The 15,261-nt window shown below is 37.2% G+C and overlaps 1 non-coding gene across 1 annotated transcript; it reads right to left on the reverse strand.

Annotated features, from left to right (window-relative positions):
* Window positions 1-14,005: 14,005 nt before the first annotated feature.
* On the reverse strand, window positions 14,006-14,109 carry LOC136140495 (U6 spliceosomal RNA). The gene has a single exon (XR_010657623.1). It is a non-coding gene; the product is annotated as a U6 spliceosomal RNA (small nuclear RNA).
* Between the last annotated feature and the right edge of the window lie 1,152 nt (window positions 14,110-15,261).

Here is a 15,261-nt window from a genome sequence, read left to right on the forward strand (position 1 = left end):
GAGATACATTTGACATCTTCATTGTGGCACAATTTTGCAGGACTAAAAAAGAATTCTTGGCAGTGTTAAGCAATGGAAGTTGTGTCTATGCAGTACTGCTTTGGAAACACGAAGTCCATAAGCTGACAAGCTTTACTTTAATCATTTTACGCTGACAAAGTTTGAATTTTTAAAATCTGTTTTGAGGGAAACTCCTTCCTTCCTTTTTTCCATTTGTGAACAAATTAGAGGTGGCTTAGAGTAGAGGAAATGTCTGCTCTTTGCTTGGGTGTGTCCTAGAGTCCAAGATTCAAGCACTGGCCCTTCTGCACATGACTATTGGGTATAGTTCACTCGTCTTCATGTGAGGTCAAGGTGGGCGAAGGTCCTACTTAGGAGGGAAAATCCCACTGTGAGGAGAGCTGCCAAGTCAGTTTCCTATGAATGTAACAATTTGTCAAAATCATGGTTGTTGAATACAATTTGTTCAGTAGATATTGTTCAAATGAGATGGTAATGTAAAAAAATGTATATATATTAATATACATATAAATGATATGTATACAGTTTGAGAAATATACAGCAAGAAGGTGCTATTTACTGCATGAATGTATAGCACACCAGGCTAGGAAAAGAGAGATTAAGTACCTGAACGATGGCTCTCGTTTTCAGCTGCAATCAAAACCCCCTGGGATCCACATTAAAGCTAGGTCTTCCTAAGCCTTCCTCCAGAGAGATAGAGTCAATAGGTCTGGTGTTGTGCACAGGAATCTGTATATTTTTAGAACTACAGAGGTGTTACTGATATCCATCCAGGAGACTGGATCTTCCTTTTTCCCATCTGCTTCTTCCAGCTCTCCTTTGTCTGTGTCACAGAACAGGCTGCCCCTAAAAGCAGTCATTTAATTACCAAATGTCTACCATGTACATATCGTGAGCAGTGTTATAGGAAATACAAATAAGATCCAGTTTTGAGGGAGGTTAGAATCTAGTAGGGGAGATAAAAACCTGAAAACAGTAAGGCTACAGGCGAAAGCATCACCCTCCCTGTTCCGTTCCCACCCAAGAAATCCAAGGTTCTTCTCCAAGTCCTGGTTGTTTTATTCTCTGTACAGTGTCATTGGCAGTGCTTCCTAGCTGACATTCAGAGATAAAGGAGCAAGTGAATTATTATGTGCAGGTTAAGGAAATTGAACACAATGATTCTTTGTTGTAAGAAAAAGGTAGGAATAATTCCTACCTTGAATTAATATGAATAGAGAGCTCTATTTTGGGATTTAAGATTTTATTGAGGCTTACTACGGGACCTTTCCATTATTGTTGTGGATATACTGTCTACGTTTATTTTAAAATATAAAAGTGCTATTTTTCTGAATTGATCTATAATTTATAAGGAACATCATTATACTTACAAAGATGGTATTATTATTCTGCATTCATCGCGTGAGAATGGTAGCTTAATGCTTATGGTAATTCCTTCCCTATTTCTCCACAACTGATTTATCACTTGTCTGACCCAACTTCTCGGCACACCATTGTTCCACGCTCTCCACACCCCTCATTTCACAGAGGAGTGTTAATAATAGGATATGTTATTCAGCTTTTCATTTACATGCTTCTGAGATGCCAGGCAGTATAATTAATCACCATCACAAATATTCTCATGTATATGCTTTATACATATATACTCTTTCTGGGTCACTGAACTAATAAAACAGCATATTCTAAGGATTGTTGCAAATCACAGCCTATGGCTACAAGGTAGTTAGTAAAATGTGTAAGGTAAACATAGATTTGCAAGATATTTTCCTTCAGGTGAAAATATAGGAAATCTTTTCAAATAATGCATGTGTTAATAGAATCCAAAGTAACCATTCTGTGTTATGTTTAATAAATACTAGTGTTTCCATAGCTTTTAAATATTTATAAAATAGTTTTATAACAAAATTGGAGGAAAGATGGGGCTCACCTTGTGCCCTTTTTCTCCAAATAAAGAAAGGGGTAGCATATTACTTCTTTTTTTTTTTATTGGAGTATAATTGCTTTACAATGGTGTGTTAGTTTCTGCTTTATAACAAAGTGAATCAGTTATATATATATACATATGTTCCCATATCTCTTCCCTCTTGCATCTCCCTCCCTCCCACCCTCCCTATCCCACCCCTCTAGGTGGTCACAAACCACCGAGCTGATCTCCCTGTGCTATGCGGCTGCTTCCCACTAGCTATCTACCTTACGTTTGGTAGTGTATATATGTCCATGCCTCTCTCTCGCTTTGTCACAGCTTACCCTTCCCCCTCCTCATATCCTCAAGTCCATTCTCTAGTAGGTCTATGTCTTTATTCCTGTCTTACCCATAGGTTCTTCATGACATTTTTTTTCTTAAATTCCATATATATGTGTTAGCATACGGTATTTGTCTTTCTCTTTCTGACTTACTTCACTCTGTATGACAGACTCTAGGTCTATCCACCAAATTACAAATAGCTCAATTTCGTTTCTTTTTAAGGCTGAGTAATATTCCATTGTATATATGTGCCACATCTTCTTTATCCATTCATCCAATGATGGGCACTTAGGTTGTTCCCATCTCCGGGCTATTGTAAATAGAGCTGCAATGAACATTTTGGTACATGACTCTTTTTGAATTATGGTTTTCTCAGGTTATATGCCCAGTAGTAGAATTGCTGGGTCATATGGTAGTTCTATTTGTAGTTTTTTAAGGAACCTCCATACTGTTCTCCATAGTGGCTGTATCAATTCCCATTCCCACCAGCAGTGCAAGAGTGTTGCCTTTTCTCCACACCCTCTCCGCATTTATTGTTTCTAGATTTTTTGATGATGGCCATTCTGACTGGTGTGAGATGATATCTCATTGTAGTTTTGATTTGCATTTCTCTAATGATTAATGATGTTGAGCATTCTTTCATGTGTTTGTTGGCAGTCTGTATATCTTCTTTGGAGAAATATCTATTTAGGTCTTCTGCCCACTTTTGGATTGGGTTGTTTTTTTTTTTGATATTGAGCTGCATGAACTGCTCATAAATTTTGGAGATTAATCCTTTGTCAGTTGCTTCATTTGCAAATATTTTCTCCCATTCTGAGGGTTGTCTTTTGGTCTTATTTATGATTTGCTTTGCTGTGCAAAAGCTTTGATGTTTCATTAGGTCCCATGTGTTTATTTTTGTTTTTATTTCCATTTCTCTAGGAGATGGGTCAAAAAGGATCTTGCTGTGATTTATGTCACAGAGTGTTCTGCCTATGTTTTCCTCTAAGGGTTTGATAGTTTGTGGCCTTACATTTAGGTCTTTAATCCATTTTGAGTTTATTTTTGTGTATGGTGTTAGGGAGTGATCTAATCTCATACTTTGAAATGTGCCTGTCCAGTTTTCCCAGCACCACTTATTGAAGAGGCTGTCCTTTCTCCACTGTACATTCCTTCCTCCTTTATCAAAGATAAGGTGACCATATGTGCATGGGTTTATCTCTGGGCTTTCTATCCTGTTCCATTGATCTATCTTTCTGTTTTTGTGCCAGTACCATACTGTCTTGATTACTGTAGCTTTGTAGTATAGTCTGAAGTCCGGGAGCCTGATTCCTCCAGCTCTGTTTTTCGTTCTCAAGATTGCTTTGGCTATTTGGGGTCTTTTGTGTTTCCAAACAAATTGTGAAATTTTTTGTTCTAATTCTGTGTAAAATGCCAGTGGTAGTTTGATAGGGATTGCATTGAATCTGTAGATTGCTTTGAGTAGTAGAGTTATTTTCACACCGTTGATTCTTCCAATCCAAGAACATGGTATATCTCTCCATCTATTTGTATCATCTTTAATTTCTTTCATCAGTGTCTTATAATTTTTTGCATACAGGTCTTTTGTCTCCTTAGGTAGGTTTATTCCTAGATATTTTAGTCTTTTTGTTGCAATGGTAAATGGAAGTCTTTTCTTGGTTTCACTTTCAGATTTTTCATCATTAGTGTATAGGAATGCAAGAGATTTCTGTGCGTTTTGTATCCTGCTACTTTACCAAATTCATTGATTAGCTCTAGTAGTTTTCTGGTAGTATCTTTAGGATTCTCTATGTGTACTACCATGTCATCTGCAAACAGTGACATCTTTACTTCTTCTTTTCCAATTTGAATTCCTTTTATTTCCTTTTCTTCTCTGATTGCTGTGGCTAAAACTTCCAAAACTATGTTGAATGAGAGTGGTGAGAGTGGGCAACCTTGTCTTATTCCTGATCTTAGTGGAAATGCTTTCAGTTTTTCACCAGTGAGGATGATGTTGGCTGTGGGTTTGTCATATATGGCTTTTATTATGTTGAGGAAAGTTCCCTCTATGCCTACTTTCTGCAGGGTTTTTATCATAAATGGGTGTTGAATTTTGTCGAAAGCTTTCTCTGCGTCTATTGAGATGACCATATGGGTTTTCTCCTTCACTTTGTTAATATGGTTTCTCACATTGATTGATTTGCGTATATTGAAGAATCCTTGCATTCCTGGAATAAACCCCACTTGATCATGGTGTATGATCCTTTTAATGTGCTGTTGGATTCTGTTTGCTAGTATTTTGTTGAGGATTTTTGCATCTATGTTCATCAGTGATATTGGCCTATGGTTTTCTTTCTTTGTGACATCCTTGTCTGATTCTGGTATCAGGGTGACGGTGGCCTTGTAGAATGAGTTTGGGAGTGTTCCTCCCTCTGCTATATTTTGGAAGAGTTTGAAAAGGATAGGTGTTAGCTCTTCTCTAAATGTTTGATAGAATTCTCCTGTGAAGCCATCTGGTCCTGGCCTTTTGTTTGTTGGAAGATTTTAAATCACAGTTTCAATTTCAGTGCTTGTGATTGCTCTGTTCATGTTTTCTATTTATTCCTGATTCAGTCTTGGCAGATTGTGCATTTCTAAGAATTTGTCCATTTCTTCCAGGTTGTCCATTTTATTGGCATATAGTTGCTTGTAGTAATCTCTCATGATCTTTTGTATTTCTGCAGTGTCAGTTGTTACTTCTCCTTTTTCATTTCTAATTTTATTGATTTGAGTCTTCTCCCTTTTTCTCTTGATGAGTCTGGCTAATGGTTTATCAATTTCTTTTATCTTCTTAAAGATCCAGCTTTTAGTTTTATTGATCTTTGCTACCGATTCCTTCATTTCTTTTTCATTTATTTCTGATCTGATTTTTATGATTTCTCTCCTTCTGCTAACTTTGGGGTTTTTTTTTTGTTCTTCTTTGTCTAATTGCTTTAGGTGAAAGGTTAGGTTGTTTATTCGAGATGTTTCCTGTTTCTTAAGGTAGGATTGTATTTCTATAAACTTCCCTCTTAGAACTGCTTTTGCTGCATCCCATAGGTTTTGGGTCGTCATGTCTCCATTGTCATTTGTCTCTAGTTATTTTTCGATTTCCTCTTTGATTTCTTCAGTGATCACTTCGTTATTAAGTAGTGTATTGTTTAGCGTCCATGTGTTTGTATTTTTTACAGATCTTTTCCTGTAATTGATATCTAGTCTCATAGCGTGGTGGTCGGAAAAGATACTTGATACAATTTCAATTTTCTTAAATTTACCAAGGCTTGATTTGTGACCCAAGATATGATCTATCCTGGAGAATGTTCCATTAGCACTTGAGAAAAATGTGTATTCTGTTGTTTTGGTTGGAATGTCCTATAAATATCAATTAAGTCCATCTTGTTTAATGTATCATTTAAAGTTTGTGTTTCCTTATTTATTTTCATTTTGAATGATCTGTCCACATATTACTTCTTAGTAGAAAATTTCATCTGGCCTAAGGTCAAGTAACCCACTAGATGTTAACCTGTGACAAGAGCCACACTTGAAAGATTTTAAGTGAACTCTCTTCCCTCCAGCTGCATTTCTCTGTATTTGTAGAACAGATGGATTTCTCAAAAGGAGGTGGGTTACAGAGTAAATGTATTTTCTTACCTTTCTTTGGGAAAGTTGTATCTAGGGAGTAATCCCAGAGACTGGGGCCCCTCGAATCCTTTTTTTCCCCCATTCATGGTCCTGACTATAATCTGGGAAAGAGTGTTTTGACTTACAGATAAGAGGGAAGAGGGACATATATGATACTCAGGATAAGCCCCAGGTCCCAAAGTGCCAAGGCTAGAGCAAGGATGTAGTCAGAAATCAGGATCAGAGTAATCAGATCAGTATCAGAAACATGGGGGCCAGAATTTTAGGCTAGACAGAGGCGACAGAAAAATCGACGTTAGAAACTTAGCTTGTTTGAATGATGCTTGCTATTCATTCTCTCATTCACTCATTCATTCCTTCAGCAGACATCTGTGATCACCTATTCCGTGCGTGATCCTTCCCTGTATGGAACTTAAAGTGGGGAGTGTAGGAGGTGGGGTTGGAGGCAGGCAATGTCCAACCACTTTTTAACTTGATTAGATTTTGACAGGAGTCCTAGGTAGTCTGTGGTGCTCTAGAAAATGAGAACTTTAGTGCTAAGGGAACATGGGCTCCAAGAAACAAAGACAGATATGAGCTTAAAGGATAAATCAGAACAGAAAAATGCCTGAGATCTGGGTCTAACATCCAAACTGGAGCCAGTACAGGTACGACGGGAGGCCAGGTATTAGGAGGAGGTGTGGAATGTTAGGTTAACACAGTGCAGCGTGAAGCCCAGCGGCTGGGAAGTCAGACAAAATTCAAATCCCAGGTTCACCTTTTCCTAGCTATGTTGTCTTCAACACATCAACCTCTTTGAGCCTCAGGTTTTTTAACTGTCATTAATAAATGATGCATAGTAAACTAAATAAATAATGGGTAATACTATCTACCTAACAATGGGGTTGGGAGAACTAATTTTAGAATTTTGCTATTATGGAATTTATGACTTCATGCACATAACTACCTTCCATTCCAGTAATTCGGAGCTCCTTTGAGTTATATTTTTGGAATTTGTTATGACTTATATCCCAATGTTAAAATTGTGACATTAACCTGCTGTGTTATCAGGATTCCCATTAATAGTGTCCATATGCATCCCATAGCATTTTTATAAAGAATTTGGTCTAGGTTTCCCATTCTGGAAAATATTTACCTCCAGCATTTTATGAAATAACTAAATCCGAAAACAAATATAATGGCTCTCAGAAGAAATGAATTGACTTTGTCACTAGGGGGAGACCTAGCCAGGTTTTGAAACTTGCCCCAACTTTGAGAGGACAGAATCTTTTTCTTTCCTGGGCATTCTCAGGAGATAAGAGAAGTGATAATGTAGGAAAAGGCATTGACAAAACTGGCAGTCCCAACAGGAGGATTGGAGAGAGTTTCTTTTTCTTTCAGTGGCTCTTAACTAAGTGTTTTCTATGTAGATGGGAATAAACCTTAGGGGATACAGATGCTGAGACAGCCTAGAAGCATCAGGTGAAGCCAAGACTTCAGGGGGCACCAAGCAAAGGGAAGTTGCATCCTTTCACGGGAGCCTTCTGAGAGAGTAGGGACATTTAATAAACACCAAGATTTCTCACTGGAATTTTCAGTGACCATAGACAGTCTGCATGTGTGCATATTTATACACTTTTTTCTATTATATCTTTTTCTGTTAATTACATTTCCCTACTCATCTTGAATCATAAGCACTTCTGAAGAAGTGGGGCAGAGATATCTTGACTGTTCTGTGGAAGGAAAAGGCCAAGGGGTGCTAGGAGGGGAAATGCCTCTCACAGGTAACGTTCGCGGACTAATTCTCTGGGGAGCCAACTCACAAAAGGGTGCAGCAACCCAGGCGGTAGAATTCCATCCGGTTAATGATATTTCTTTAAAGAAGAGAGATCCAGGCTCAGAACTTAGTGAATGGCAAACCTTTTTATCTTCTCAGTTCTCTTCAATCTATCAGTGCAACTAATTTATAGATACTTGGAATAAAGCAGCAGACTTTTATTTAAGAAAATGAAGAATATAAACATGAAACATAATTGGTTATGAGGCTGGTTTAAAAAATAATTTCAACTATATAGTGTGTATTAAATGCTTCCAATTGTACAGTTTATAAATATCAAATTCTAAACCTCTTACTCAAGTGATAATTTATATTTAACAACTTGGCATTTGCCTTGCTGAGCATCCTAAGTCCATGAGTTCCATTGGTATAAAGTTCAGAATATTCAAATTATATTGTATATGGTTGAATTAGGGATCTCTAGAAAACTAATGGAAGTATCTTAAAAGAGTATTTTTTTCTGATTATCAGAACAAATACATGGTAAAGAAATTTAAAATCATCTGTAATTTTTTTCACAGAGTAATAACCACTGTTGACATGTTGGGTTAGTTCTTTTTAGCTCTAATTCCATAACATTTTTTACAAAGTTGAAATCATGCCGAATGTACAATTTTGTATTCTGATAATTTCTTTTCCCCAGAGCACAAGGCTTGTGGTTTCTATACTCATTGCCATCTACAAATGGAGCACATTTCTTGCTCTGTTTTTAAGTACAAAATCATTATATGTTGTTTTTTAAACTATATAGTTATTCAGCCTTTTCCCTTATCATTAAAAGTCTTTGTAAATATCATTGTAATGGTGACAAGATATTTCATCCCATGCATATATCATAATTTATTCTACAGATTCCTATTGTTAGATATTTAGTTATTTCCAGTAAATAATCCTGTAATGAAGGTTTCTGTTCATAAAATTTTAGCAGTGTTTTACTGTATTTAATAAGGATCATTTGCATTGAAACCAAAAAGCTATTTTTAACTATAGTGAGATAAGATGATTATATTGTTAAATAAAACTATAAACCACTAATAGTAGAACTAATGGAAGTATATGAGTTTCTGTGACATATGATAATTCCTTAGGATATTTAAAAACCCCTTTTCATCTCAGGAATTGAATATGGGTGTTAGATGTCTCCCCAGATCCTAGCACCTCAGTGATTATGAGTGCCTGCATATTACAGAATATGTAATGTAGACTTGTCCATCTCACTTAAGAAGTGCTTACATTGTAGGAAGCACACCGCTAAGTGTTCTCACTCACATAAACTCTTAATCATCAAAATAACCCTATGAGATATAGAATATCATTATTATTTAATAAATAATGCCTCGTGGATATGACTTCCATCAGGATTAAATGAGCTACTACACTTATGAAATGAACACTTCCATACTCATAAATATCACTTAACTATATATACAAGTAGTATATAGAAAAAGGTCTGGATGAATCTGTACTAAACTGCTATTATGTTTATTTCTTGAGAGAGAGAAAGGGGATTGATCTTGGTGGTAAAAGTCAAAGTAGACCTTAGCCTTATCATTGATGTTTAGTTTTCTTCCCAAAAGAATGTAATCATATACTACTTATTTAATTAAAATTAATTAAAAAATATAACTCTATGACAAGGGGATTCTTTTTATTATTGAGCTTTACAATCATTTTTGAATACTTTGGAGTTTACTAGCTCCTCATTGGTTATAGAAAAAAGATGATAGTGGAAAAATTTAAACCCCAAACTTTAGGTCTCTGAAAATTGAAGTCAGTAAAATGTATGAAGAAAACACTTCCAGACGAATACGCTATGTCAAGGGCAAAATAGGATTGTTTGCAACACTCTTTTACATTCAATTTTTATAATAAGTTGTGTTAAGATCTCATTGAGCCTGTAGGGTAAGATCATTTTATTTTTAGGTAATTGCTTGTGCCTTCAACAGATGTATATTGAGCACCTACTCTGTCCCAGGGACTGTTTTAGTGAGTAAAATAGAACTGGCCTGCTTCCATTAAAGTTGGGGAGAGGCACAATAAGTAAATCAACAGATATGTGCATGTCAGGTTGTGATCCGCTCTGAAGAAAGTAAGCAGGGTAAAGGGGGTGAGAATGGTGAGCTGGGATGAGGTGGGAGGCGTGAGTGTGGACCATTTGACATCTAGAGGCATGAAGAGGAGGCCGCCGAGCAGGGACGTGAGCGAGCGGAGGGCGTGAGTCCGTCCAGACAGAGGGGAACGCGAGGGCGTGGTCCTCAGGCCTGGGGAGCCTGCAGGACATGACACGGCGGCGCAGTGAGAGGAGGAAGCCAGCGTGTGGGCTGAGCTCAGGGAAGCAGAGGGAATCCAGAGACAAAGTAACGCGGTGTGTAGGTAGGGGTGTAGGTAGGGCACGATAAGGAGTTCAGACTCAGCCCTTCAGTAACTCCCTAGATGGGCAGGTTGGGGACTCTGGCGGCATATGTGGAGAGGGGGTTTGGTGTAAGGTATTTATTAGAGATCAATATCTCTGTAGGAAGGAGAACGCAGAAGGAGGCCTCATAAATCTCAAGGAGCTGATGCCTTGTCCTGTGCAATCAGCAGATCTGTGGATGCCCGGGGAGGGTGTGGCTACAGGGAGGCCGCTGTCTACAGCTGAACATGAAGGAGCTGATAGCTGGTCTCGGGGGCGACCACATTAGGACATTTGTTAATGCGCTATAGGAATGGTTTACAATTTTTCTAAATGATCATAACTATTGAAAGGTTCTTTCATAAAGGTAAATGGTCAAGCCTGATTGGTATAAAACCCTAGTAAAATAAGAATGGCTTGATATTTCCTCACCGTGATAAAAATACCTATCTCAAGCTAAAATGCAGGATGACAGTTTTCAATGAAACATTAGAAGCCATTGCTATTAAAGCCAGGATGCCTGCTACCACCAGAATTATTTGGCAGTTCTCTGGAAAGTCACTCCAAAGCAGTTACAACAGAGAAAGAATAAAAACATTAAGTAAAGGAAAGAAGAGGCAGTCGTATCATTCCTTGCACATGATGTGACTTTTTAACCTAGAAAACCCAAGAAAAGTGAAAATCATTAAAAACATTAAGAAAATTCAGTAGGGAAGTTGCTTATCAATTAACATATAAAATCAAATAACTTTCCTGTACGTCAGGGGTTGGCAAATGTTTTTCTGTAAAGAGCCTAGCTAGTAAATATTTTAGGCTTGTGGTCATACCGTCTGTATTGCAACTACACACCTCTGCTGTTGTAGGGCAAAAGCAGCTGTAGACAAAAAATAAACACAGGCATGGCCGTGTCCCAATGGAACTTTATTTTAAAAACAGGCAGCAGCCCAGACTTGGCCCACATTGGTTGTTTGCTGACCCCTGCTATAGTCATGAAAAAAATCATTGAGAAATTATAATGGAAGAAGAAATCTCATTCCCAATAGCCAACAAAATGATTGAAACATTATACACTTGATTAAAAAATGTACAAGACATAGAGAAGAAATTTTCTGAAAGACATTAAAGAAATTTCAAGTGAAAGAGAATAAAACTCTGCTTTGAATAGAAAGATTCTGCTTTGTAAAAGGGTCAAATTCCCCTAAATTAATTATAGATTTAAGGGAGTCCCTGTTTTAAGTATTTAGATGATCTAAAAAATATCTCTTATTTTTTTTAATTCTTGTAGACTTTTATATCATATGTATATACTATACTTGAGCCATTTCTATTGATAAAGCTTTGATTGTTGCTACTTTTTTTTTTGCTATCACAGATAATTTCTATAATAAATATCCTCGTACATGCTGGAAAGCTGTGAAAGTAAATCCACAGGCCAAATTGCCAGAAGTGGGGTTACTGGGTCAAAAAATATGTCATTTTAAATGTTGATGAGACTGTAACAACCTGCATGAGAGTGATCTTTACATCTTCTCTAGAACTGGGCAGCATCAGTTTTTTGTTATTTTAAACAATTTCTGATATGTGAAAAATCATATCTCCTAGATTTTTAATTGATATTATTTGATTTTTTTTTTTTTGCCGTACGTGGGCCTCTCACTGTTGTGGCCTCGCCCGTTGCGGAGCACAGGCTCCGGACGCGCAGGCTCAGCGGCCATGGCTCACGGGCCCAGCCGCTCCGTGGCATGTGCGATTCTCCTGGACCGGGACACGAAACCACGTCCCCTGCATTGGCAGGCGAACTCTCAACCACTGCACCACCAGGGAAGCCCCGATATTATTTGATTTTAAGAGAGAAGTTGGACATTTTTTTTTTCTTCTGCTCATTGACCATAGGTATTTTTTCCTAACTTGCTTTTCTATACCCCATTTTAAATGTATTTGATTGCTCCCTTTCTTACTGGTTTGTGTGAGCTCTTTATTAGTTATGGAAACTACCTCTAGGTCTGCTATTTTCCTTGCAAAACAGATTATGGTTACCCAGAGTGTATAAAGAAATTATATATATTTTTCCCTTTATGAGCTTGAGATTTTGTGTACCTCTTAGAAATGTCAACCCTTTATGTCATGCAGGACTCTGCAAAAATTATCACCTCCTGTGAGGCTTTTCCTAATCGCCTACCTAAGATAGGTAGTATTTCCCTCATTATGTCAGTAAGGAAACTAAGAGAGAGGAAATAACTGGCCCAAGATCACACAGCTCATAGGTAGCTGAACCTTGAACTGGAATTTAAGCTCAGCATCGTCTGACCTCAAAGCCAGTCTTACTGTTTTATCTCATCCCATCCTGGCCATACCCACCAGCATATGGGTGGATAGGAATATAAAATTTTAGGGTTGGAAGAGACTTTCTATGCAGGGTCCTAAAAGATAGATCAGGAAGGATACATAGATTTCTGGTAGTAAATATTTCCTGCTTATTAGTTTGACCAACAGTTACTTCTCTTAGAGAAATTCTCAGAATTATTTTCTTATGATGTATAGAATCTCTGTTACTGTTTTGACATGCATTAACGCACTCCCAACTTCAGTACCCATCGTAGATGTTAAACATTATTGTGTGTCATTATAATTATTTGCCTTAGGAAGGCTGTGATTCCTAGCTGGACTTAATAATTAATCCCATAAGTATAGTATTTATTATTCTCAACATTATTTAGTAGCAGAACCATGATTTTCAGTCATTAAGAGTTTCTATGAAACTCTTTTGGAATGAATTTTCAGATTTGGGAAAAACAAAAGGCTGAGTAATGGCATATTCCTGCTAAATGTCACGAAAACAAAACATACGTTGTCAGTAAATCAAAATTACTGGTAGTCCTAGAAGAATGCATAATCAGAGGAGATGGTGATATGTTAACTAATTTTTATATTTGAGGTATTTAAGATGAATTACTCACCTTTACTGACCATAGCAATTAGATTGTTTGAGTTGAAAGGATGAAACCGTACAGGGTGATGGGTAAGAGCATGTTTAAATTCTGCCTCCGTAGCTTCCTAGCTATGAGTTATTGGGCAAGTAATTTAACTCCTCTGTCCCTAAGCTTCCCCATTTATAAAGTAGGGATAATAATAGTACTTATAGCACAGGAGTGTGGTAAGTATTAAATAAGGCCACATACAGAAATTTAGGGACCATATGTATGGAGAAATTGAAGAAATCTCAATTGTGATGGTGAAGAGCCAGGCTGAGCAGGCAGATGGAGGAGAAAAGGCTCAGGGAAACCTCTAAAGAGTACAAATTGTTAAAAATTTTTTTCTTAAAAATTTTTTTTATTGACATATAGTTGATTTACAATATTGTTTTAGTTTCAGGTGTACAGCAAAGTGATCCAATTACACGTATTTATGTATATTTTTCAGATTATTTTCCATTATAGGTTATTACAAGATATTGAATATGGTTCCCTGTGCTATATGGTAGGGGCCTGTTGTTTATCTATTTTAAATATAATAGTGTGTATATGCTAATACAATACTCCTAATTTGTCCTCCCCCCAGCCTTTCCCCTTTGGTAACCATAAGTTTGTTTTCTTGTCTGTGAGTCTGTTTCTAGTTTTATAAATAAATTCATTTGTATTATTTTTTAGATTCCATGTATAAGTGATATCATATAATATTTGTCTTTCTCTTTCTGACTTACTTCACTAAGTATAATCTCTAGGTCCATCCATGTTGCTGAAAATGGCATTATTTCATTCTTTTTTGTGGCTGAGTAATATTCCATTGTATATATGTGCCACATCTTCTTTACCCACTCATCTGTTGATGGACACTTAGTTTGCTTCCATGTCTTGGCTATTGTAAATAGTGCTGCCATGAACATTGGGGTGCAAAAAATATGGAACACTTCACGAATTTGTGTCTCATCCTTGTGCAGGGGCCACGGTAACCTCTGTATCGTTCCAATTTTACCATATGTGCTGCCAAAGTGAGCACCAAACTGCTGAAATTTTTCAACATAAAATGTGTACTTCCAGTAGAAAACGCCAGACTGAGCACACTCTATTTAATCTCTCAGTTGAAGCCTCATTAAAATTATAGTAAAAGAAAAAAAGGTTTAAACATACAGTGAAAAGAAAGCATGGCAGATATCAGAGGAAGTAGAAGGAAAACTGATTTTTTAAAGTGCTGACAAGGGACTTCCCTGGTGGTCCAGTGGTTAAGACTTCGCCTTCCAATGCAGGGGGTGCAGGTTCGATCCCTGGTCGGCAAGCTAAGATCCCACATGCCTTGGGGCCAAAAAGCCAAAACATAAAACAGAAGCAATATTGTAGGAAAATCAATAAAGACTTTAAAAATGGTCCATATCAAAAAAATCTTTTAAAAGAAAATCATAGTCTGGATATGAAGCAAATGAGCTCGGGTACATCTCAGGATGATGAATGAGGCTGAATGAACGAAGATGAATGAAGTGAGGTTCAAGCAATTGATAGAAGGAGTGGGAAGCTGAAGATATTAGGGATGGAGGAAAGATGACAAAGAAAAACCATTCAGAAGCAGAAGGATAAACTATGCAATAAATTCATAGTTCAGAAATAGAGCAAAGTAAACTATGACACGAGTTTGAATAAATGGTGAGGACATTAGAAGGGAGAATCAACTTGAATTGATTCTAGGAAGATCCTCTTTAGAGAGTGTTCACGATCTTGGTGTCTCAGAGACGAGAGTGGAGTTAAAGTGCACTACTCAGCACAAGTGATTAATGTTTACACCATCAAATGTTGTCACTGCTATTAACTGTTTTTTCATCTTGTAGAAGCAACCCAGGGACAAACACCAAAGACTTTATGTGGGTACATCAAAAAAATGTAAATGTTATGAACCTTGATGGTATAAGAGTAAGATTTGTTTACAACATTGAGAAGTGGAGGGAAGGATACAGGTGATAACATGGTCATTTTACAAAGAGGGCATAAAGATAACATAGAGAGGGACCAATATTAGTGAACTAACTCTATTAGGGAGGGGAAGGAAGAAGGGAAGGGGTTATAGATGAACTAGATCTTCATCCAACATTGCAGAAGCCAACAGGTGACATCTGAAGCTGATTGTTCAGAAGGATCTGCATACATGTGGCAGGGGCTTCTA

Source organism: Phocoena phocoena, chromosome 1, assembly GCF_963924675.1.
Source record: "Phocoena phocoena chromosome 1, mPhoPho1.1, whole genome shotgun sequence".
Taxonomy (NCBI): Eukaryota; Metazoa; Chordata; class Mammalia; order Artiodactyla; family Phocoenidae; genus Phocoena; species Phocoena phocoena.